The sequence below is a fragment of the Triticum aestivum genome, chromosome 2D, assembly GCF_018294505.1.
Source record: "Triticum aestivum cultivar Chinese Spring chromosome 2D, IWGSC CS RefSeq v2.1, whole genome shotgun sequence".
NCBI lineage: Eukaryota > Viridiplantae > Streptophyta > Magnoliopsida > Poales > Poaceae > Triticum > Triticum aestivum.
The window spans coordinates 638,253,603-638,278,495 of NC_057799.1; the positions used below are offsets into that span (position 1 = coordinate 638,253,603).

Consider the following 24,893-nt stretch of genomic DNA (forward strand, 5'->3'; position numbering starts at 1 on the left):
GTACGGCACCTCCGAGTTCTACACACGTTCAGCTCGATGACGTCCCTCGAACTCCGATCCAGCCGAGTGTTGAGGGAGAGTTTCGTCAGCACGACGGCATGGTGACGATGATGATGTTCCACCGACGCAGGGCTTCGCCTAAGCTCCGCAACGGTATTATCGAGGTGTTATATGGTGGAGGGGGGCACCGCACACGGCTAAGAGATCTCAAGGATCAATTGTTGTGTCTCTGGGGTGCCCCCCTGCCCCCGTATATAAAGGAGCAAGGGGGAGGCAGCCGGCCAAGGGGAGAGGCGCGCCATAGGGGGGAGTCCTACTCCCACTGGGAGTAGGACTCCTCCTTTCCTTGTGGGAGTAGGAGAAGGGAAGGGGGAAGGAGAAAGAAGGAAGGGTGCGCCCCCCTTCCCTAGTCCAATTCGGACCAGACCATGGGGAGGGGTGCGGCCACCTTTTGAGGCCTTTCTCTCCTTTCCCGTATGGCCCATTAAGGCCCAATACGAATTCCCGTAACTCTCCGGTACTCCGAAAAATACCCGAATAACTCGGAACCTTTCCGAAGTCCGAATATAGTCGTCCAATATATCGATTTTTACGTCTCAACCACTTCGAGACTCCTCGTCATATCCCCGATCTCATCCGGGACTCCGAACTCCTTCGGTTTCATCAAAACTCAATAAAACTGTCATCGTAACGTTAAGCGTGCGGACCCTACGGGTTCGAGAACTATGTAGACATGACCGAGACACGTTTCCGGTCAATAACCAATAGAGGGACCTGGATGCCCATATTGGCTCCCACATATTCTACGAAGATCTTTATCGGTCAGACCGCATAACAACATACGTTGTTCCCTTTGTCACCGGTATGTTACTTGCCCGAGATTTGATCGTCGGTATCTCGATACCTAGTTCAATCTCGTTACCGGCAAGTTTCTTTACTCGTTCCGTAACACATCATCCCGCAACTAACTCATTAGTCACAATGCTTGCAAGGCTTATAGTGATGTGCATTACCGAGTGGGCCCAGAGATACCTCTCCGACAATCGGAGTGACAAATCCTAATCTCGAAATACGCCAACCCAACAAGTACCTTTGGAGACACCTGTAGAGCACCTTTATAATCACCCATTTACGTTGTGACGTTTGGTATCACACAAAGTGTTCCTCTGGTAAACGGGAGTTGCATAATCTCTTAGTCATAGGAACATGTATAAGTCATGAAGAAAGCAATAGCAACATACTAAACGATCGAGTGCTAAGCTAACGGAATGGGTCAAGTCAATCACGTCATTCTCCTAATGAGGTGATCTCGTTAATCAAATGACAACTCATGTCTATGGCTAGGAAACATAACCATCTTTGATTAACGAGCTAGTCAAGTAGAGGCATACTAGTGACACTCTGTTTGTCTATGTATTCACACATGTATTATGTTTCCGGTTAATACAATTCTAGCATGAATAATAAACATTTATCATGATACAAGGAAATAAATAATACTTTATTATTGCCTCTAGGGCATATCTCCTTCATTTTTATGAGAAAATTTTGAGTGGGGTAAATAATGTGCATTTACTTGACCCTGAGCTCTAGGCAAAAGGAAATAACATGGAGGTTAATGCGCATCCTAAATCAGCAGTTAAACCTCCCATGGTTATGCGCTGGCGATTTTAACGAGATCATGTATAATCAAGAGAATAAGGGGGGGGCAGCTAGAGCACAAAGCCAAATGGAGAATTTTAGAGCATCTCTAGCGGACTGTGGATTGACAGATTTAGGCTATGTGGGGGACAAATACACATGGCGCAATCAGAGTTGGGATGCTAAACGCTTTGTTAAAGAAAGATTGGACAGAGCAGTGGGGACGAAGAGTTGGTGCACAAGATTCCCTAATTAACTTCAAAGTTTTGGGGACCCATACCACTCAGATCACATGCCAGTAACCATCCAAATGGAAGAATATGGGAGATCACATATGCCTAGGAGAAGGATTCATGGCTTCAGGTTTGAAGCCAGGTGGTTACAAGAAGAGGAGCTTGTGGTTAATAATGCTTGGGCCAAAGCTAGCATACAAGGGGAACATAATACCCAGGGGATGTTACGTAGGGTAGCAGGAGAGCTAGGACTGGGATGCTAATGTTTTAGGCGATCTCCAAAAGCATATTAAAACCCTTAAGAAAGAACTAGAGGAGGTACGCAGAGGGGACATGAACCAAGAAGGGGTCAGCAGAGAGCACTTATTAATGGAGAAGCTAGACCGTTTGGAACAACAACAAGATACGCATTGGAAACAACGAGCCCATATTAAGTGGTTGCAAGATGGTGACAAGAACACATCCTTCTTTCATGCTTTTGCCTCCGAAAGAAAGAAAAGGAATACCATTTTTCGTGCTAGGGTTCCAAAAAACCACCACTTTTTTGTTTGTGACTGGTACCTACCACTTTTCTCGTCGGTTGTCTCAAAAAACCCAAATCGCCCGTTGCTAGCGTTTTGAACCGTTTTCTGACGGTCCGGGCCCGCTTGTCAGGCCACGTCAGCACCGTGCGTGACGGCGAGGCCGTTAACGGCCGTTACTCGGACCGACCGGTGCGGTCGGACCGCACCCGCTCGCTCGCTGCCTTTCTCTCTCTATCGGCAGCATCTCTCTCTCTCGCTCCTCCTTTCCCCCGTGCTCTCTGTCTCTCACGACGATGGCGGCGGCGAAGAAGAAGGACGACGGCGAGCCTAGGGCGATAGCCAGCGGCGAGGGCGGTGCTCACTCCGAGGTCAACAAGTGGCTAGGCAGCGCAAGTTTCCCGACCCAGCGCTCGTCTGGGCCACCAACGCAGGAGGTCCAGATCTCGCCGGCGTTCCGCGCGGCCAGGGCAGTGGCCAAATGCATCCACGCGGATCCAGAAGGCGGGCGCCAGTGGGCCTCCTCACTTGGTGGCGTGGAATAAGTTATGAATTGTTTTAATTATTTTTCTTAGTTTATTTATGAACTAGGGTTAGGATTTGTTTCTTAGATTGTTAATGAATTAGTTTCTTTGGTATATTATTATGTATACATTGTAAGCAATATATGAATTAGGGTTTAGGTTTGGATGATATGTTGTGCAAGTGAAACTGTTGCATACTTTTTAACTTGAAAATCTGAAGAAATCTGAATGTGTTGTTTCTTTTTTTGCATAGTTTGGATGATGAAGTATGGGAATTGAGGCTGCATTTTCAGGGTAGAGACAACATGGAAAGGAAGTTTTCCTTATCAGAAATGAATTACCTGTTATTGTTAGCACTTATTGAACTTGAGGGCTATGGGTTGGATGTAGGGGAACGCAGCAGAAAACAAAAAATTTCTGACCTACGCACCAGCCCAGGACCACTATGGAGACTGCATACATGGTTTGATCTTTTTCGTTACCGACTCGTAGCGCAGCGGGAAGTAGAGTCGATGACGATCGGCGGTGCAGATCCCCGCAGCTAGGATTTACAACCTCCCAACCGCGAGGATGTATACCCTCATCTGCTCCTCAGACAGCCCTCCAGGAGGCGGTCGAACAGCCCCCCGGACGGTGTCGCGGACAGCCCTTCGGGAGGACCTTCGAAACTCGAACGGTCACTCGGACAGCCCTTCGGGAGGACCTTTGAAACTCGGACGGTCACACGGACAGCCCTTCGGGAGGCACTCATGAACTAAGACCGAAACTACGATCTCTCTACAGAGTTGCACACATACGGTGTCATCTATCCGGCAGGGCTTCGCCGTCCAGAACTAGTTCCTGCCGGAACCCAGACAGCCTTACGGCTCTACGAAACTCTTTTCGTGGGAGGGAGAGAAGAAGCCAGATAATGCATGGCATGTGTATGAGAGCAAGGGATGAGTGTGGAGGGCTGCCCCTCCACCTCTATTTATAGGAAATCCCAAGGGGGTAGGGTAGTTTCACAAAAAACCCAAAATGCACATGAATGAAGTCCTTCCACAAGGACCTAGGAGTGAAACCAAGGAACAAGAGGGTCCCCAAGGGGGGGATACCCCATGTGGCCGGCCACACCCCCATGAGGGGCCCAAAAAATGGCTCCTATCCATCCATGTCATCCTCAAGATCTTTTGGAGCAAAGCCCCAAAAGGTGGCTTTCCATAAAGTAACCATAAAGCTGATTTTTCACTATTCACGACGACATTTTTCAGCGTCTGATCGAACTGAAAATATTTATGTGGGCTAAGAACATTTCCAGTACCCACTAAAATGATTTTCAACGCGTTCCGAAACAATTCCGGTTTTAGTGATTTTCATCTGCGAAACGCATCTGAAGTGGCTCCGGCAGCTCCGGAACATTTCCGGTTTTTATCTCAGAAAATTCCAAAAAGCTTCCAGAATGATTCTGGCATCCTCCAAGAATTATCAGGCATGTGCCGAAACCAATTTGACTTAATGGTGTATCCCGAAACAACTTTTCGGTATCATCGAAACTTATCCGATGACCTCTCTCTGCGGTACGATTCCGCTGTCCGAAACTTTTCGGTGTCCGAAACTTTTCCGGTGATTTTCTCTCAGACTCCCTGTCTAGTATTCAGCAGATAGATGACCCTTAAGCGTGTGACCCTATAGGTTCGGTGAAGTATAGACATGACGCGGAACCCCTTCCGATCAATGATCAACATCGGAGCCGTGGACACCCATATTGACCCCTATACCCACACGAATAAATATTCGAGTGAACCTCCAGTTGCCGTGTGCTATTCCTGTTGCTTCGCGATATGTTACAAATACCCGAGGTGAGACATGTTGGCATTCCCGTGGATCAACAACTTGTCCACTATGCTAGTTACCTCGTTACCGATATTGTTCTCTTTTCTCGTTATCGTGTTCCGGCATCCCCGTGATCAAATCACAAAGTGTCTGGCCAGACGATGATGGATACCGTAACACCGAGAGGGCCCAGAGATATCTCTCCATCGTCGGAGGAGCAAATCCCAATCTTGAGCTATCAAGTTACTTGACACACTTTTCCATGAACCCGTAAGCCGCCGTAATAGCCACCCTTTTACGGATGACGTTTAACAAACCCCAAAGTTCATGAAGCAAGCATGAAGAAACTCGATACTCTCATGGTCTAAGGAATCATGCAAACGTTAACCATCTCTGTGTTATGTACCAATAAACTTGTGACGAATGAATCTCATAGCATAACATCATGCCGGGTCGATTCAACACAAATGTTCTCTTAACATTATGCCCTCAAGGTTGCTGACATAGACATGCCCATGATCAGGAAAACATAACCATCATGCAACACTTGAGCTAGTCTTAGAGGCCAGACTAGGAATACATTTTACCGTTTATTATTCCACACGTGCATATGAGTCTTCCTCCGAGCCTCGTGGTTATTGCAGACTCGAGAACCATAGCAGTTATAGCATGGAACATAAACATAATTATGAACTCGGAGATAAATAATATCATTTATTATTGCCTCTAGGGCATATCTCCTACATTGGATGCCTATCTGTCATATGTTAAGGATGAGGGTAAGGGGCTGGAGGGCATTGAGGTTTTGGACAGTGATGAGAAGGTGGAGGAGATGCTAGATTTGTTTGCTGAGAAGAAAGTATTGAACATAACAGTGAGAGAGGCTAGTGACCCAAATCCAGCAGATGCAAACGTGGACCACACCTTGCTTGAAGAGCAGATTCCAATGAGTCAAGTTGGTGATCCCATTGTTTATAGTGTTTCCCCAGAAGGTGTCCTTTTCCCTGTCTCAAATTCTTCACAACCTCCAGTTGTGCCCGTTGATCCATATTTTAACACACAGCAGAGCTGTAATTTCAACAATGGAAAAGAGGCAGTGGAAATTGAAGGCATTGAAGCAGAAGATCAAGATGAAGATGAGTTGGACAAATCCTCTTCAGATTTTGAGTTTTTCAGGGGTGATTACAGAGGGAAGAAAATTTCATACAAGTCTTGGGCTAGGGGAGAAGATGAAGGTGGTGAAGGAACAAGTCAGCACTACAGGGAAGAGGAAGAGATGGCTGAGCATTATTTTGGGGCTGCTTCTGAACCCTCAGAGTTTTGGCAGGAGCCAAATGGTTCTGAAGAAGATGATGAAGAAGAAGCTTCAGATCATGTGAAAACTGTGGCACAGAAGATACCTGTGAGGAAACAAGGCCCAACAAGCAGATCACATAGTGAGCCAGATCACATAAAGTTTGAAGATTTCATGCCAGAAGCTGATGAGTTCTGCTTTCCAGGTGATGAAGGCATTTCTGATGAAGAAGATGATGCACCTAGGTTGCCTTGTAGTAGGAAGAGAAAATTGAAGAAGAAGAAGGAGAGAATATGGTATGATTCCTCTAGGCCTGATGCACATGAACAGTTTAGGATTCATTTGTGCTTTCTGAATGTGGTAGAGTCCAGAGAAGCATTGAGAAACTACCATGTTAGGACACTTAGGAACTTTGAGTACCATAGGAATGATCCAAGTAGGATCATAGCCTGGTGCTCAGATAGAAAGCATGGTTGTGAGTTTTATATTACTGTTTCTAAGATTGCCCATGAGTCAACCTTTAGCATCAAGAAGATGAATCTTGATCACACCTGTGGAGCAGGTGGAGAGAACACAAAGGTTACCATGAAGTGGGTTGCAATGGCTGTTGAGGATACTGTAAGATCCAATCCTGGTGCAGGTGTTGAGACTATACTGAGTTATACAAAAAAGAAATTTGGAGTACATGTTCCAAAAAGTTTGGCCTACAGGGCAAGGAGGAAAGCAGTTGATGTTGTGCAAGGGGATCACAAGACACAATACTACAGGTTAAGAGACTATCTGCAGTGTGTTTTGGACACAAACCCTGGTAGTAGGTGTGTTGTGACAACAAAGGAATTTGAACTCCACCCAGCACCTACCCCAAGGTTTCATTACATGTTTTATTGTCTGTTTGCTTGTAAGGAGGGGTTCCTAAATGGTTGCAGGCCTTTCATAGGTAAATCTAGTCTGTATAGTGCTTAAATAGGGATTGCATTACATGTTGCTGCTTACTAATGGCTTAAAATGCAGGTCTTGATGGATGCTTCATCAAACTAAGCACTGGGCAGCAAATCCTGGCAGCAACAGGGAGGGATGGCAACAACAACATCTTCCCTATTGCATTTGGTGTTGTTGACAAGGAGGAGACAGATAGTTGGACTTGGTTTCTTACACAGTTAAGGACAATAATTGGTAGTGGCAACAAGTTTGGGCCCTACACAATTATGTCAGACAGGCAAAAGGTACAACTACTCTTCATGATTTAACTGCTTTTCCTTTCACTATGTACTGCTTTTCCTTGCACTATGTAATGCTTTCTCTACTTACTTCACTAGTTATTAATACAAAATCAATGAACAGGGTCTGCTCAATGCAATAGAGGATGTATTTCCTGATTCCCCTCAAAGATTTTGTTTAATACACATATATGCCAACTTCCAATCAGCTGGGTTTAGAGGGGATGAATTGAAAAAACATCAAGACCAGGCTGCATATTCTTTCACTAAGCATGGGCATGATCTGGGCATGGAAGCATTGAAGAAAGAGAGTGAGGAGGCATGGAAGTGGTTGTCCAACATACCAGTCCATACTTGGGCCAGGCATAGAATGGATACTATATGCAAGACAGACCTTGTTGTAAACAATCTTAGTGAAGTTTTCAACAGGATGATTCTGGATGTTAGGAACAAGCCCATAAGGACAATGCTTGAAGGAATGAGGACAAAACTCATGATCAAGTTTCAGAAGATTAGGGAGAAGACAGAGACATGTAGGTGGGATATCACACCCACTTACTCTGAGATATTGGAGGAGGCCAAGAAATGGGCAAAATATTGTGATGCATATATGGCTGGACCAGGCATTTGGCAAGTTACAAGTAGTTCAGAAAAGACCTACTGTGTAAACCTAAACAACTACACTTGTGACTACAGGAGGTGGGATATGACAGCTGTTCCATGTAGTCATGCTATAGCAACAATGCAGAAGGTGAAGCTACACCCTGAAGATTTTGTCCATGAGTTCTTCAAGAAGCCCCTCTATTGTGAAACCTACAAGCATATTATATACCCTATTCCAGGCCCTGATTGTTGGCCACACACCATGGGGGATGACATATCTCCTCCAGTATTCAAAGAAAAGAAGGGTAAAAAGCAGATAGCTAGGAGGAAAGGACATTTTGAGGTGCCTGCCAAGAAGGATACATCAAGAATTGGGACAGTGACTTGTAGCAATTGCAATAAGCAAGGTCACAGATATACCACATGTGGTATTCCACTGAAACCCAAACTGCAGATGAGAAAGAATAATCACCAGGTATGCTTATTGATAAAGAAATTTCTGTTTCATAGGCTAGGTGGTTTAATTCTAATTTGCTTTGTTAAATGTGCAGGAGAATAGGTCAGACTACTCTTCATCTACCAGAGCTACTACAGGTGTGGTTGCACCACCACCACCATCAGCACCATCAGCACCAGCCATAGCTAGGAAGAGGCCTGCAACAGCCACAGCTACTCCAGGACCAGCAAAGAGGAACAAGGCAGCTGCTTATGCTACTCCAGCACCTGCCAAGAAGACCAAAGCAACCAAGGAGACAAGGGCTCCTAGCACATCTTCACCAGCCAAGAACACAAGGTCATCCATTGCCTCTCCAGCAAAGAACACGAGAGCATCAACAGCTAGCAGAGGAGGGGGGTACACATGTTTCAATGCTCCAAGGCAAGCTGCTCACTCTGAGATGGAGATTGGGTCCAAGAGGGTTAGGAAGCCAACTGGAAAGTGGAAGGCATATTTCACTGCTAGTGGTAACTATTGAGTGCTGGAAAGTTGTGTTGTTTGCACTGTATGAGTGCTGAAACCTAAGTGTTTGCTTGCTGAAACCTATGTATTTGTTTGCTGAAACTTGAGTGTTTGCTTCCTAAAACCTATGTATTTGCTTCCTAAAACCTGAGTATTTGGTTCCTGAAACCTATGTATTTGCTTGCATTATGAAACCTGAGTGTTTGCATTATGAAACCTAAGTGTTTGTGACTTCTGGGTTGCACTTCCTGATGCAAAGATTGTTTCAAACTTCTGGGTTGCACTTCTGGGTTGCACTACCTGAGTGTTTGAAACTTATGAGCTTTGCAACTGATGCACAGATTGATAGAAACATTCTTTCAAATAATCAAACATTCATAGATTCCACCATGCAAACATTCTTTCATACAAACAGTTGTACAGAAAGTGGAAGGGATACATAGCTCATACTCTTATTCATAATTAAAATAACTACTAACAACTCTCAATCGTAACGATCGAAGAAACGGCGCCACTTTGCTCTGGTAGAAGGGTGAGGAGTGATTACTGCCTGTGCCCTAGCCCACTTGATGATCTTCCCTGAGCTCTTGCGCCTGCCGCCAGGGACAAGAACTGTGAACTCATCTGAGTTGCACTTCTCCAAGATCTTCTCTGCCAGCCTCCTCTTGAACTCCAGCTCCCACTCTAGCTCCCAAGCTGATGGCATGGGCACCGCAGGGCGAGCCCTTTGCCTCCTCACATCCACTGCATGCACTGCCTCCTCTTCCTCATCTGTCACCTCCCCAAGCTCTGGATCCATCTAGGGTTTCTAGAGGTGGGGTGTGGCGGCTGTGTTCTGAAGGGAGGAGGGTGGTGGGAGTAGGCTATTTATGAGCAGTGGAGGGTGGGTGGAGTAGGCCTGGGTTTGTAAATATAACTAGGCCACAAAGCCCAGGTACAAAGCACTAATAAACATAACTACCTTTTAAACATAAAAAAAACACATAGCATAGTCCAGCGGTGCTTATCATTGACTCCATAACGTAGCATCAGAGGTTCAAATACAAGCAGAACGTTCATTACAACTTAGTTCATAACTTAGCATTAAAGGTTCTAGCAGCATAAACTACAGTTCTTAACATTGGCATAGACATAGACTAGATTAGCTTCACATTCCCCAAAATGTACACCCCATATCTTCACATCAGATTGTTAGGCCACATACTTATAAAGGCCTTGGATGTACTTCACCATCTGCAGAACACACTTCATGAATCAAGGATGGCCTTGATTTTCTCAAGTTTCTCCTTGCTTGCATGCCCATCATTCAGCAGCTCATTCACCACATGCTCAAGCTTGGCCTTCTCTATCTTAAGCAAATCTCTCTCCTGTTCAACCTCCTTCATTGCCTTCCTGGTATTCTTGATAATGTCAGCTTGACTCTGTAAAATGCACCTTTGTTCCTTGGCAAGTTTGAGCTTCTCCATCTGAACCTCCAACCTAGCACTTTCTTCTACCTCTTTCTTCTTCTTCTCAAATTCTTCCTCCTCAACTACCTTCTGGTAATCCATGTAGTCTACCCTACCATCCTGCCAATCAAACATCTTGGACAAGCTTTGTGCACTCAATGCACAGCTTGTCATTTTCAGTCTTAAGCTTGGCCAAATGCTTCTCATACTTCTGCTTATCAACTACCCTGCCACAATTATGTTCATGGTACATGTCCCACAGCCTGGACAAGCAATTCTGAAGAATTGGATGCCTGGGCTTGTCAACCCACTCAGTAACACCACAGTTAACACCTTCACTCTGCATTTGGAAATTGAAATATACATCACTAAGTGCACTCAATTTCATAACAACAAATCATATCAGACTAAGAAACTGAAGGTGAGGCTTAAGTAAACTGAATATGTTGTTTAATATAACTCAAACTATAACTGAAACCCAACCTGCTTGTACAAGTACATTCACAGATATATGCTTCCTATACATAAGCATTTTTTATAGTAACCATATCCCTCAATACCTTAATACAAGGCATATTGCAGTTCATCCTAAATAATACAGTGTAGGTTCAGAAGAGCAACTTGTCAACATAATATTGTGTGGGTTCAGAACAGCAACTTGTCAACATAATATTGTGTGGGTTCAGAACAGCAACTTGGCATCCTTGTAAATACATGTGTGGGTTCAGAAGAAAATGATTCCAATTAAGGTACTATACCTGCGGCACTAGACAACCATAGAAACGCCTTCCAGTTAAGGTTCCTTCAAATGCCACACACTTAATTGGCCTCATGTGGTGCATCATGCAGGTGGGTTCAGAAAGCTCCAGCTGGCCACAGAAAAGAGGCTCCACGGTGGTGTCAGGGGTCTCCTGCATGAACACATCAACAAAATCACCTTAGCTCACAGAACCAGACATAGATCACAAATTAATTCCCAAATCCAGCAAGAACCCTAACCCTAACCCTAGTTTTCAAGCATACATAAACATAGCTCAAACAGCAACCATAACCCTGCCTACTAAATAACAGTAACCAAAGCTTACCCTAGCTCACCAAGATGAACACTAACCTAATCTAGCTCCTAGATGAACCCTAACCCTAGCTCAGCAGATCGAAAAACTTACCCAAAGAGCCATGTCCATGCTTGTGATGTCGCACTCATCCTCTGAGCTCGTATCCCCGTCATTCCAGGAAGGCATGGCGGCGGTGGAGCTTCCACAGCGCAAGTCGCCGCCGGCGTCGAAGAGCAGAGAGGAGAGGAGAGTGACAGCGAGAGAGAGATGAGTGCGGGCCGGGGAGCAGAGTGAGAGGGAGGGAGACGACTTAATGAGCGAGCGAGCGGGTGCAGTCCGACCGCACGGGTCGGTCCGAGTAACGTCCGTTAACGGCCTCGCCGTCACGCGCGGCGCTGACGTGGCCTGACAGGCGGGCCCGGACCGTTAGAAAACGGTTCAAAACGCTAGCAACGGGCGATTTGGGTTTCTTGAGACAGCCGACGAGAAAAGTAGTAGGTATCAGTCACAAAAAAAGTGGTGGTTTTTTGGAACCCTAGCACGAAAAGTGGTAGTTTTATGCTATTTACTCTCGACCTCGCCTCGCTGGACAGCGTCCGACAGTTCGTCGACGCGTTCCGCCGTGCCGACATGCCGCTGGACGTGCTCGTGTGCAACGCCGCCATCTACCGCCCCACGGCGCGCACGCCGACATTCACCGCCGACGGGCACGAGATGAGCGTGGGCGTGAACCACCTCAGCCACTTCCTGCTCGCCCGCCTCCTCATGGAGGACCTTCAGAAGTCCGACTACCCGTCCCGCCGCATGGTCATCGTCGGCTCCATCACCGGCAACGGCAACACGCAGGCGGGCAACGTGCCGCCCAAGGCCAGCCTCGGTGACCTCCGCGGGCTCGCCGGCGGCCTCAGCGGTGCGTCGGGCCCACAATGATCGACGGGGACGAGAGCTTCGACGGCGCCAAGGCGTACAAGGACAGCAAGGTGTGCAACATGCTGACCATGCAGGAGTTCCACCAGCGGTACCACAAGGAGACCGGCATCACCTTCTCCTCGCTCTACCCCGGCTGCATCGCCACCACGGGGCTGTTCCGGGAGCACATCCCGCTGTTCCGCACGCTCTTCCCGCCGTTCCAGAAGTTCATCACGATGAGGTTCGTCTGGGAGGCGGAGTCCGGCAAGAGGCTGGCGCAGGTGGTGGCGGAGCCCAGCCTGACCAAGTCCGGCGTGTACTGGAGCTGGAACAAGGACTCGGCATCCTTCGAGAACCAGCTCTCCCAGGAGGCCAGCGACCCCGAGAAGGCCCGCAAGGTCTGGGAGCTCAGCGAGAAGCTCGTCGGACTCGCCTGATCTCCCACCCACCTCCGGCTCTGGCCACGTCCAGGCAATGCATGCATCTAGGACGCCGATGCCGAACTTGTCGCATTTTTTAACATTGGTAATTATCATATTTATGCCTTTTTAAAAACTCAATTACGCGGGAGAGGCCTTGCGAGTGTCGGTGAGAGTGCATAGATCTCGTGTGGAAGATGTACAATTTTCGGCGAACCATGAATAATAAAACTGCAGGCCTGATTGAGGATGGCATACATTGTAGTCTGGATTGATTGATTGAGTTGCTTATTTTTAACATTTCACTGCACATTTAAAAAATAATAAAACAGAGCGTATGGTTCTGTCTAAGAGCATCTCCAACAGCCGCGCTACGCGCGTCACGCTAAAAACCTTTTGCAGCGCGGCTCGCCATGGATGATTAGTGGATGGATGGGACTCGACACCTCGCACCATAGCTCTGTCTCCTTGCAACACCATCGGCTACCTTGCAGCATCATGTCGACATCGTTGAACCGCCCCTGGTAGTCCCTATCGATCTCGCCTAGCTTGCAGCACAGGTGTCACACTATTGTAGCTTGCAGACACCCCCAGGTGCAGCTCCTGCCATGTAGCCGGTTCGAGGAAGCAACAATGCCAACCATGGCACACCGAGGAGCATTTGACTCCGACGCCTCGTCGGGGACCCTGATGTCGTCGCAGTTGCCCAAATTGCATGTCCGCCAACGCAGCAAATCATGCCGCTGATCCCCGCAAATCGCTTCGTCAGTTATAGCTTTCACGTCATGGGGTCTGCCTATGCAACAAAATGAAGCATCAGTTCCAGCAAAACTCGCCAACGGATCCAGCAAATAACATCATCGATTGTAGCATCAACGTCGCATGGTCTGCCTACTCAACAGAAAAATCAAGCACCAGTTCTAGAATAACTCATCGACTGCTCGAGGAAATCATGTCGCTAGTTGTATCATCTACATCGCATGGTCTGCCTACGCAACAAAAATGAGCATATGTTCCAGCAAAACTTGCAAATGGTTGCATCTTTTTGACGGTCGGTTTCAGCATCTCACCGGTTTCGCCAGGACCTCACCTCCACCCGTTGCAGCTTCTGATGGCGCCACTCGCAGCTTCCGAAGGTGCCGGATGCAACTTTACCACGGTTGGTTGCAGCACAGGTGTTGGTCCTCTGCTTGAGGGGGGGCATGGGGATTTGTGAGAGAAGCATGCGGGAGGTCCTTGGGCCCTGGCATGGTAAAGGAGAGGACGCCATGGGATTAGCGAGTGATAGAGAAAGGGTGAGGAAGATCGTCGGCCTGTTTAGGAGAGGGAGTCATGAGGGGATTTGGGGATATCGACGTTGAAGGGATGCATGGCCTCAACCATGAGAATGAGAGAGACAATGGATACAAGGGGATCCGCGTCGAGGAAGAAGATAAGGAGGAGCGGGATAGTGGTGTGCGGTCCCCACAACCCATGGACCGGTGGAGGACACATGGTCTGTTGGATCAAGTTAGATCCAACGACCAACACGTGATCGGCGTGCAACTTCGGCCGGATAGCATCATTTATTTAATTTTTTATCAACTCCTTTGAGTTTTATGTACATATTTATCACCCTTTTAGGTTTGTGGGGGAAGTATGGTGCAAAGGAGACATGGCGCCATGGCCAAGGTGAGGTGGACGTCATCCGGTTTTAAAGGAGAAGACTTCAGCGAGAAATGTCCCGCTATGGCATGAAATCGAGCGCGAAGGTAAGGGTTCTGCGAGAAAAGGGAAGGGTGCATCATTGGGTGCTGTTTTTGTATTGGAACTGTGTGTTAGTGGTAACGTGACGGATAGTTCGGACAACCACATTTCTCCCCCACATATGGGCTTGATTTGGGGAGCTCGGACTGTCCAAAAGATTGACTTTTGGGGAGCCTACTAGGCACCCATTTGGTGTCCAAACAATCCCAAACGTATGAGGGAGAAATGAGCTTCGACCTTGAAGACGGCCTTAATCATTTGTTTGATTTATTTATATGAATCGTAGCCTGTAGCAACGCACGAGCATTCTACTAGTTGTACTTGCTCTAATATATGGAGAAGGGAAATCATGGGCTGCCCAGCCCATCATGACGGATCACCATGATATCGCTTTAGAACTCAATTTGCATTCACTTTTTTGAGTGGGGTGATTTTTTATGAGAAAATTTTGAGTGGGGTAAATAATGTGCATTTACTTGACCCTGAGCTCTAGGCAAAAGGAAATAACATGGAGGTTAATGCGCATCCTAAATCAGCAGTTAAACCTCCCATGGTTATGCGCTGGCGATTTTAACGAGAACATGTATAATCAAGAGAATAAGGGGGGGGCAGCTAGAGCACAAAGCCAAATGGAGAATTTTAGAGCATCTCTAGCGGACTGTGGATTGACAGATTTAGGCTATGTGGGGGACAAATACACATGGCACAATCAAAGTTGGGATGCTAAACGCTTTGTTAAAGAAAGATTGGACAGAGCAGTGGGGACGAAGAGTTGGTGCACAAGATTCCCTAATTAACTTCAAAGTTTTGGGGACCCATACCACTCAGATCACATGCCAGTAACCATCCAAATGGAAGAACATGGGAGATCACATATGCCTAGGAGAAGGATTCATGGCTTCAGGTTTGAAGCCAGATGGTTACAAGAAGAGGAGCTTGTGGTTAATAATGCTTGGGCCAGAGCTAGGATACAAGGGGAACATAATACCCAGGGGATGTTACGTAGGGTAGCAGGAGAGCTAGGACTGGGATGCTAATGTTTTAGGCGATCTCCAAAAGCGTATTAAAACCCTTAGGAAAGAACTAGAGGAGGTACGCAGAGGGGACATGAACCAAGAAGGGGTCAGCAAAGAGCACTTATTAATGGAGAAGCTAGACCGTTTGGAACAACAACAAGATACGCATTGGAAACAACGAGCCCATATTAAGTGGTTGCAAGATGGTGACAAGAACACATCCTTCTTTCATGCTTTTGCCTCCGAAAGAAAGAAAAGGAATACCATTAAGAAGCTAAAAAGGGAGGGTGACAGTTGGGTGGAGGGGCAGGAACATTTGAAAGAGCGTATTGCAAACTATTTTTTAAATATATTCTCCTCCACGACGGTAGGAGATAATGGGGAAATTATGAGAATGGTGCAGCCAAAGGTGACGCCAGAGATGAATGACATGCTATGTGCTGAATATACAGAAGAGGACGTGAAAAGAGCCTTAGATAACATCGGTGACTTAAACACCCCGGGACCTGATGATATGCCAGCCATTTTCTTTAAAAGGTTTTGGAAAACTGTGGGGAACCATATCACTAAAGAAGTTCTTTACATATTGAGAGGAGGAGATATGCCTGAAGGATGGAACGATACTCTAATAGTGCTTATTATGAAGAACACCAACCCAATGAGCATAAAGGATCTAAGACCTATAAGTCTGTGCAATGTGGTGTATAAGGTGGTCTATAAGGTAATCACAAATAGACTCAAAGTAATTCTCCCCGACATCATCTCCCCTAACCAGTGCGCCTTTGTACCCGAGAGACTAATTTCAGATAATATTCTATTGGCATATGAACTAACACATTTCCTACAAAGAAGAAGAATGGGTTCCGTGGGCTACGCGGCTCAAACTGGAGATGAGCAAAGCCTACGACTGCGTTGAATGGAAATTCTTAGAAGATATGATGAAAAGTTTGGGTTTTGATAGGAATTGGATTAGACTGATAATGAAGTGTGTCTCAACTGTCAAGTACCAAATCAAAGTGAACCAAGATGCAACCGATATGATTACACCCCAAAAAGGACTGCGCCAAGGAGATCCACTTTCCCCTTATTTGTTTCTCATCTGTGTTGAGGGGTTCTCCTCTATGTTATATGAAGCTTAGATGAGGGGATCACTAAAAGGAATCAAGGTATGTAGGGGAGCCCCTAGTGTAAGCCATTTGTTCTTTGCGGTTGATTCATTACTTCTATTGGAGGCCAGTGCTGAAAGTGCTCGGGAAATTAGTAGAATTCTAAATCTTTATGAAGCTGCTTCAAGCCATGTGATTAATAAAGATAAATCCTCAATATTGTTCAGTGCAAACACAAGGCAAGTGTTGAAGGACAAAAATGAGAAGTATTCTGCAAGTTACCTCGCAAGGTCTATCCCCAAGATATCTTGGTGTTCCATCCTATGTGGGTAAGGCCAAAGCACGAACCTTTGAGTATGTAAAAGAGAGGGTGTGCAGAAAGATCCAAGGATGGAAGGAAAAACTCCTATCGAAAGGTGGAAAAGAAATCTTCATTAAAGTGGTAGCACAAGCAATCCCGGCGTATTCCATGGCTTGCTTTGATCTAACTAAGACCCCATGTGAAGAGTTGAGCACTATGATAAAAAGATACTGGTGGAGCCAAGTGGATAAAGAGAATAAAATACATTGGGCTAGTTGGGAGAAGATGACGAAGACGAAGAAAACATGAGGCTTGGGACTTAGGGATCTCCATGCCTTCAATCTGGCCAAGACAAGCATGGAGGCTCATTCAAAACCCAGCTTCCTTATGTGTGCAGGTCCTGTCAGCAAGATACTACTCAGATGGCTCAACTCTTGAAGCCAGGCCTAGAAGCGGCATATCCTACACATGGCGCGGTATACTAAAAGGAGTAGATCTGCTCAAGAAGGGGATCATATGGAGAGTAGGCAGTGGTAGCAACATCAATATTTGGTCTGATCCCTGGATTCCAAGAGGATGTACTAGGAGAGTCATCACACAGAGGGGTGGAAATGCTATAATTAAAGTAAATGATTTGATTGATCCTACCACAAACAATTGGGATGAAGACTTAGTTAGACAAACCTTTCTCCCTGAAGATGCAAATATTATTCTACAAATCCCAATTCATACACATGATGGTGATTTTATAGCATGGCATTATGATAAAAAAGGTATATTTTCGATGAAATCTGCTTATAGAGTTGCTGTAGACACCGCGGCTCACGAATCCATTTCAGGACTAACTGGTTCCTCAAGTGCAGATGAAGATACATGTGGTTTCAATTGGCCAAAGTTGTGGTCGCTTCCCCTCCCCAACAAGGTTCTTCAATTCTTGTGTGGCGCAGGTCCACAAATACCTTACCGCTGCGTATGAAGCTCCAGCAAAGAGGTATGCATATTGACACTCGTTGTCCTGTCTGTTTTCGGTTGGATGAGGATGGTGGCCATTGTTTCATTAAGTGTAAGAGGGTAAAGGATGTGTGGAGGAAAGCTCAGTTGGAGCATGTCAAATTACAAATTCTAGCTTGTACAGATGCCTTGAGCTATATGGAGAAAATTTTGAACCTCTATGAAGAAGAAGAAAATATTAAATCATGCCTGCTTCTTTGGCGATGGTGGCATGAGAGGAATAGAGCAAATCCAGGAGATGAAATTAAACCTTCTGATGAAATATGTCAATCTATTAACTATCTTCTTATGAAATTTTCTAAGGTAAGGCGAGAAGGGAGAATACAAGAGCAACAACAAAAAGAAAGATGGTCTAGACCTCCACCGAAGATCTTGAAAATCAACACTGATGGCGCCTACCTGAAGGAATCAAATTCTGGAGGTTGGGGCTTTGTTATCAGGAACGATTGTGGTATAGTAATAGCAGCTGGTGCAGAAAACTTGGAGCAAGTTTCGGATGCGCTTCATTCGAAGGCAATGGCAATGTTGCATGCCATAAACACAGCTATCCAGATGGGTTGTCACTGTGTGATAATGGAGACTGACTCTGTGCAACTTGAGTCAGCAGTGAACAAATAAAGACTATGATCTCTCTACATTAGGAGCTATCTTCAAAGATATTAAGGCCCCGTTTGGAATCTCTCCGCTCCTCCATTCCGCCGAGTTGGTGGAGCTCGGTTTCGACAGCTCCGTTGAAGTGAGCTGAAGTGTGGTCTGCTCCGGGAGTGGAATTAAGAGGAGCGGATAGGAACCGAACACTGCCTAAGTTTAAGCTGAGAGTGGGCTTCAATCATGTACCTGTTGTGTCTTGTCCTAGAACTTTTAATGTAGTGGCACTGTTTAGCAGCGTATGGTACTAAACTAGGAGCTGACATATGTGAGATTTGGCTCGATGAGTGTCCAGACTTTGTAAATGACGCTGTTGCTGGCGACTTGTCCAGCGCTGGTATTTAATGGAATGCTTCGTGTCCTCTTTCAAAAAATAAAAAGCTCTAGGCAAAACCTGCTTCTACGTATGGCCCACCTCTTCTGAACTTGTGGGCTTTCTTTTGGGTTGGTCTGAGATCGTGTGGCCCTTTGAGCTGGGCCTGACAACAATAAAGATGTTGTGCACCATGGCCTGCAGATCCCCGACGCCGCCGACCTCCTCCGCCTCTTCGCCGCCGTCCGCGCCGCCTCCGGCTACGCGTCGTCGGCCCCCGCCAGCGCCGGCGCCTGGATTCACCGCCCTCGCCTCGCCCGTCAAGCTACTTTACGCCTAGTACCTCGGCGCCACCACCGTCCGAGAAGCAGAGGATGGAGCTCCTCTCTGGCGCCAATGGAGATCCGCCCATGGACTGCAACGGAAGGGGGAAGTAGCATCAGCATCAGCATCAGAAGGTGGTGTTCAAGAGGAAGAGGGAAGACGTGGCAGGGATGCTGGACTGGGTGAGGGGGGCTCGCCGAGACTGTGCGGCCGCCGGATTGGCAGATGGATATTTCTCGGTGGCGTTGGCGGTGGCCAGGGAGGCGGCTCAATGCGCAAGCTTGATGAACGGAGCGCTCTTACAGGTGATTCCGATGCTTTTGTCGAAAATGTTTGGCATCTTCATATTCAGTCATTGCAGATGTAAACATAGCAACTGAATTGGTTATCATGTAGGAGTATTGTACTAGTATAATATACTCCCTAGAGCATTCAGATCATATTTCTTTACGGAGGGAGTAATTGGTAATGCTGGTTAAACAGCATGGTAATGCTTCTATGTGATAGTGTGAATGGCACACTTACAATGACCTAGTCTATTCATTCAATCATTCAGTCATGACTTAAAGAATAAACAGCCTTGTAAACTTCTTTTTTGGCTAAAGAAACCCTGCAAATGGACCGTTGCTATTCTTTTATAATTTTGATTGATAGCGTAGGTTGGATGATGGAAAGGAGCTTTTATTTGTTTTTTACGGATATATATTTGTTTTTTTAATGAAATTAACTACTTCAATCTTCATCTGGTGACCTAGTATATAGATAGAGCGAAAATGCGTAAACTTGTCCCATTGCCATCTCAATGTGTTAGAACTTCTGGAGGGATATGTGGATGCTGGCAGAGGGCAAAAATCTGTCCTAACCCTCCTTACGCATTACACTGCAGACAAGTGAAAACTACAGTATACCTTTAGTTCTCTATTAAATTGCCAAATCATTAAAACTGGATTTTGCTCTCCCTCCCTACTGTTTGGCGCATGAGTCAAAAGGGAGAGATATATAGGGTGAAGGGGTCAAAAATAATTTACTTGCTTCATTTCTTTAGAGATGATAGTCTTTAAATGAAGCAAATATATAGGGTGATAGTCTTTAAATATATAGGGTGAAGGGGTCAAAAATCTTATCTTTCTAGTTAGATAAGTCCAAATTTGAGTAGGCCTGTTGACCTTACTTCAACGATGGTTGGTGTTCCCCCACATGAAAAGCTTTGCTTTGTGATGTTTTATGCATAACTTTCCAGAATCTATACATTCCACACTCATATCACTGATCTATTTTTTTTCCTGGCGCAGGAAGTGAGTTGCAACTTGCAACTGCTGCAGGATACCACTAATGCCAGAGTTGATGTCCAAGGCAGTCAAAACCATCAACTTCTGGTTCGGCATCCTGAATGGTTCGGATACTAATAAACAAACAGTTGTTGAAATTATGAATGGAGCCTCATTGGTCATAGAATGGGAGAGCAATTTGAATGGACATAGTGCAAGAAGCAGCTAAACTCTTCTGGTGGTTGCCTTTCTACAACTCAGCGAAGGAATAAAATACTAGTGGGCTCCAATTATCAAGCAGGGTGCCACAGTGGACCACGTCCTACCTGCAAATTGCGATGATCCGAAAACCTTGAAATGGTTGGGCACAGAACTCTGGCCTGCAAAATACAAGAACAACAAATCACCATTTTACGTTGACCCAATTGGTGAAGGCAGTGAAGATGTTTGCAGCTGCAACGTTCCAGGATCAGTCGAATGTGTTAGGTTTCATATTGCAGAAAGGCGACTTCAGCTGAGACGTGAACTCGGTTCGGCTTTCTACCAGTGAGGATTTGATCGTATGGGTGAGGAGATCGCACTTTCGTGGCAGATGAAGAGGAGGCAAATTTTAAGGCTGTAATGCAGAACAACATGCCATTTTCAGGAAGAAATCTATGGAACCATCTCCACTCATCATTCCGCTGGAAGCGAAGGCAAGAACTCGTGAGCTATTATTTTTTATTTAATTTGATTTCTGCTTAGGTGGAGGTGTTACCAGAATAGGATCACACCAAAGAAGATAGATAGTGATGATGAGGAAGAGACAAAGTTTAGATTTTTAGGAAACCGTCTTGGGCAAAGTGCAACCAAGTATGACAGCACCAAGCGCACCGTTTGCATTCAAAGTACTCACTGCATGTCGTTGCTGATCAACATTCTAGGAGGCTGGTTGAAGCCTGTTAATTCCAGTTTTCTCCCTCCCTGTTATGCCCATTCAATGATTTGGTTATGCCCATGACATTGCACATCAGTTGCTGTGAGCAAAGAGTCAGACCATTTTGCTTACTGTTTTCAGAGCCTTGCCAGCAATCGAAGCTTTGACACTGATCTGTCAGCTCTCATATGGACTTGTATCCCAGAAGTAAAAAATGCACTGGTATTTTTTGAACAGGGAACTGCAGGGGAGGCCCCGACAGTAAACTTCATTTGTACAAGTGAGAGAATGGGAGGATATATAGAGCTGATCCAAGGCAGTTGTAATGGGCTGAGAGGATTAACAAGTATACATTGTGGAATAGTATGTTTAATGTTCAAAAAAGCAGAAAGCGTAAACGAAGCAGAAGGCCACAGCTTAGAGCAATGGGCGCTTAAGCGTTTTATGAAATTGGCTAGAATTTGACAGATTTTGAATAATATACACAGTAAAGTAGGAAACATGGCACATGGGTAATTGATATAGCATCTAAAATACAATTCACACCATAGCAAATACACTTCAGGTTCACATTAGCAAGCAAAATAACAACTAAAATGCAGTCCAGTTCAAATAGTCATAACCTAATATAGATCATGTGCCAGAATTCTGCCAGAATATGAATGAAATAGTTCCCGAACAGAGTCTAATAATAAGATAAATGGCATATTGCCATTATTGCGCAAGCAGACAAGCAAAAGCAGTTCAAAACCAGCCAAATTTAAGAAAAAAAACGCTTAACCTACCGCTTAGGGCAAAAGCTAAGCAGTTTGCCATCGCTCAGCGCTTAAGCACGCTTAAGCGTCGCTTAAAAACGCTTTCTTGAACACTTAATGTTATTATAAAAAAGAACCTGACTGACTGGTATCATCATGTATACCTGCTTTCATCCCCTCACTTTTTATCCTCTGTGGATTGACATGTACATTGACCAGTAGGTATAAGTATAACTGACAGTAGCCCGTTCTGGTTGTATTTCTCTAGAGTGATGGCATAGGAATAGTATGTTGAGGTTAGTCTTCTGCAACTAATGTTGCAGTTGTTCTTTGTAAACTCAGCATATTTTATTTCTTTGGGAATTTGTTCTTTCAGGCAGCAACATTTTTCTTTTCTTGTGAGCTATAAATGTCGAATATCATCAACCTAAGCAACTTATTTACTCCTCTGTCGCAACTTATTTGAGTCAGCATTATTATAGTCTGATGTACTCCCTCCGATCCATATTAATTGTCGCAGCTTTAGTACAACTCCATCGGAGGGAGTACTACAATTTAGTTCCAATCGAACAGCTTGCATACTTTGAATTTTGTCCATTAGCAGTCTGACGTACAGTTTTCACTTTTAACCTATCAATTGATGTTATTATTGGCCTAAGTAACTTAGTTCTCTTTCGTCAATCAATCGATTGTCAGTACCATGACCAACATTTTATCATCATTTTGGCCACTAGCAGTCTGATGTACATTTTTCATAGTACTGACGCATTATGTCAACATTTTATCTCCTTTTTTGTGGCAATTCAGTAGTGTAGTCTGCTGTGCAGTTTCGCTGATTCCAACCAATCAATTCCAGTTACACCTTTTTATATTGTACTAACAATGGTGCTTGCATTCTTCGAATCTTTGCACTGCATCGCATGTATTTTCATCATAAAAGTCTAGAATTGGGATTATGTATGCAAATTGTTGGATATACTTCCTCCACGGCTGTTTGCGGCAGTCTTATTTTTATGTTTTTCATAAAATAGAGAAGAAAATAAATCTGTGAGTCCCTCCAGCACACCTTTTTGTAGAGAATGATTTGGTGCATCGATAATTGATTGACCGGTATCTTGTCTCCTAAGATACACGTACATACAGAGGGAGACAGATACTACAGGTACTGCATACAGAACCCGGACCTACGTACATGTACACATGTTCAACACCCCCCCGCAGTCGAAGTGTCGCCGGTGACGCAAAGACTGGACCGAAAGCCCTCGAAAGTCGAGGTGGGTAGTCCCTTCGTCATCACACTAGTAGGAAAAGGAGCTTTTACCCCGGTTCATAAGGGCCTTTAGTCCCGGTTCTGGAACCGGGACTAAAGGGTCGTTACTAATGCCCTAGCCCTTTAGTCCCGGTTCTTACACGAACCGGGACTAAAGGCCGTCCACGTGGCCGGTGCGGGGAGCCCAGGCAGGAGGGCCTTTGGTCCCGGTTGGTGCCACCAACCGGGACCAATAGGCATCCACGCGTCAGTACCTGGCAGGAGCTGAGGTTTTTGTTTTTTTTAAAGGGGGTGGTTTAGGGGTTTTGGGGGGTTAATTTAGGTGTTTCATATATTGTGTTAGCTAGCTAATTAATAGAGAGAAGTGTCCTCTCTTATCTCCGTGCTTTGTCGATGCTACGTACTATATACGTATGGAGAGGAGTAGACACGCTAGCTAGTAATCAAATGAAGGAAACAGAAGATCGTCATGAACATATATATATATGCATACAGAGAGAGAAGTGATATCGACCACCTCTCCTTCTCCGAGATATTGGTCGAACAACAAGTTCTCGTATATCTATCCGACACTACCGGCTACATATATACAATAATTATCTCTTACAATACAATCTCCTAATTATATTGTAGGAACACAGGGTCCACATAGTATTCTCCGTTTTCAGCGATCACGTGGTCAAGGAAGAATGCCGCCAATTCCTCTTGAATTCCTCGCATACGAGCTGGTGCTAGGAGTTCATCCCGCTTCCGAAAAATCTAATTTGAAGAAGGGGGTCAATACATATATATATATATGAATAAATGAAACTCAACACAAATGATGGTAATAAAATAAAATTGTGAATATTATTGCTTACGCACTTCATATTGTTCTTCAGTGTAGCCCCGCTCACAGGTATGGTAGCGGATGGACTCGCAAATGTAGCATCCACAGTAATTATTCCCGGGTTGCTGCCACAACCACTTTACAAGAAATAGAGGTCAATCAAACTGATAAGCAAGCATGCTAAATGGTATTGATCAAACTAGCGCTTGAATCACTAGGAGATGCGCGGAACATGCTACTATAGTACTTACTTTTGGGTGTCTAAATTGCAGCTGGTTCGGCAGTCCCGGGGCTTTTGAGGTGAATTTTCTCCAAACCCTGCCAGACAAAGAAAACAATTACTTGATATCAGGAAATGAACAAAGTTGCTGATATGGTGGATAATGATCGATTTAACTTACTTCTGGAGCATTTGAGTCATGTTCGCATAGTCCTGGGGATCTTTTCGTCTCGAGTCTAAGACGGTTACTACTCCCGGCTCAAGCTTAATCTCTAGGAGAATATAGTGGAAGCTGCGCATGCATGCATAAGTCATCAATTACATTACCATAACCTGGACTAATAAAGGGAAACCGAATATGCAGAAGACAGTAACACTCACTTGAAGTTGTAAGGAAAGAGTATTATATCTTTGTTTTGATTTATTACCAACGATTGTAGCAAGTTGGCCTCGGCTTCTTTGGCATGAAATTTAACCTGATAATCATCTATGAGATTTGTGTTAATGAACCCAATATCACCGATTTGTCTTTTCTT

At 45.2% G+C, this 24,893-nt stretch overlaps 2 pseudogenes; both read left to right on the forward strand.

Moving 5' to 3' along the window:
* The first annotated feature begins 11,490 nt into the window (after positions 1 to 11,490).
* Positions 11,491 to 12,733, forward strand: LOC123056121 (protochlorophyllide reductase A, chloroplastic-like; annotated as a pseudogene).
* Positions 12,734 to 13,966: 1,233 nt separating this feature from the next.
* Positions 13,967 to 21,730, forward strand: LOC123056122 (uncharacterized; annotated as a pseudogene).
* Positions 21,731 to 24,893: the final 3,163 nt, after the last annotated feature.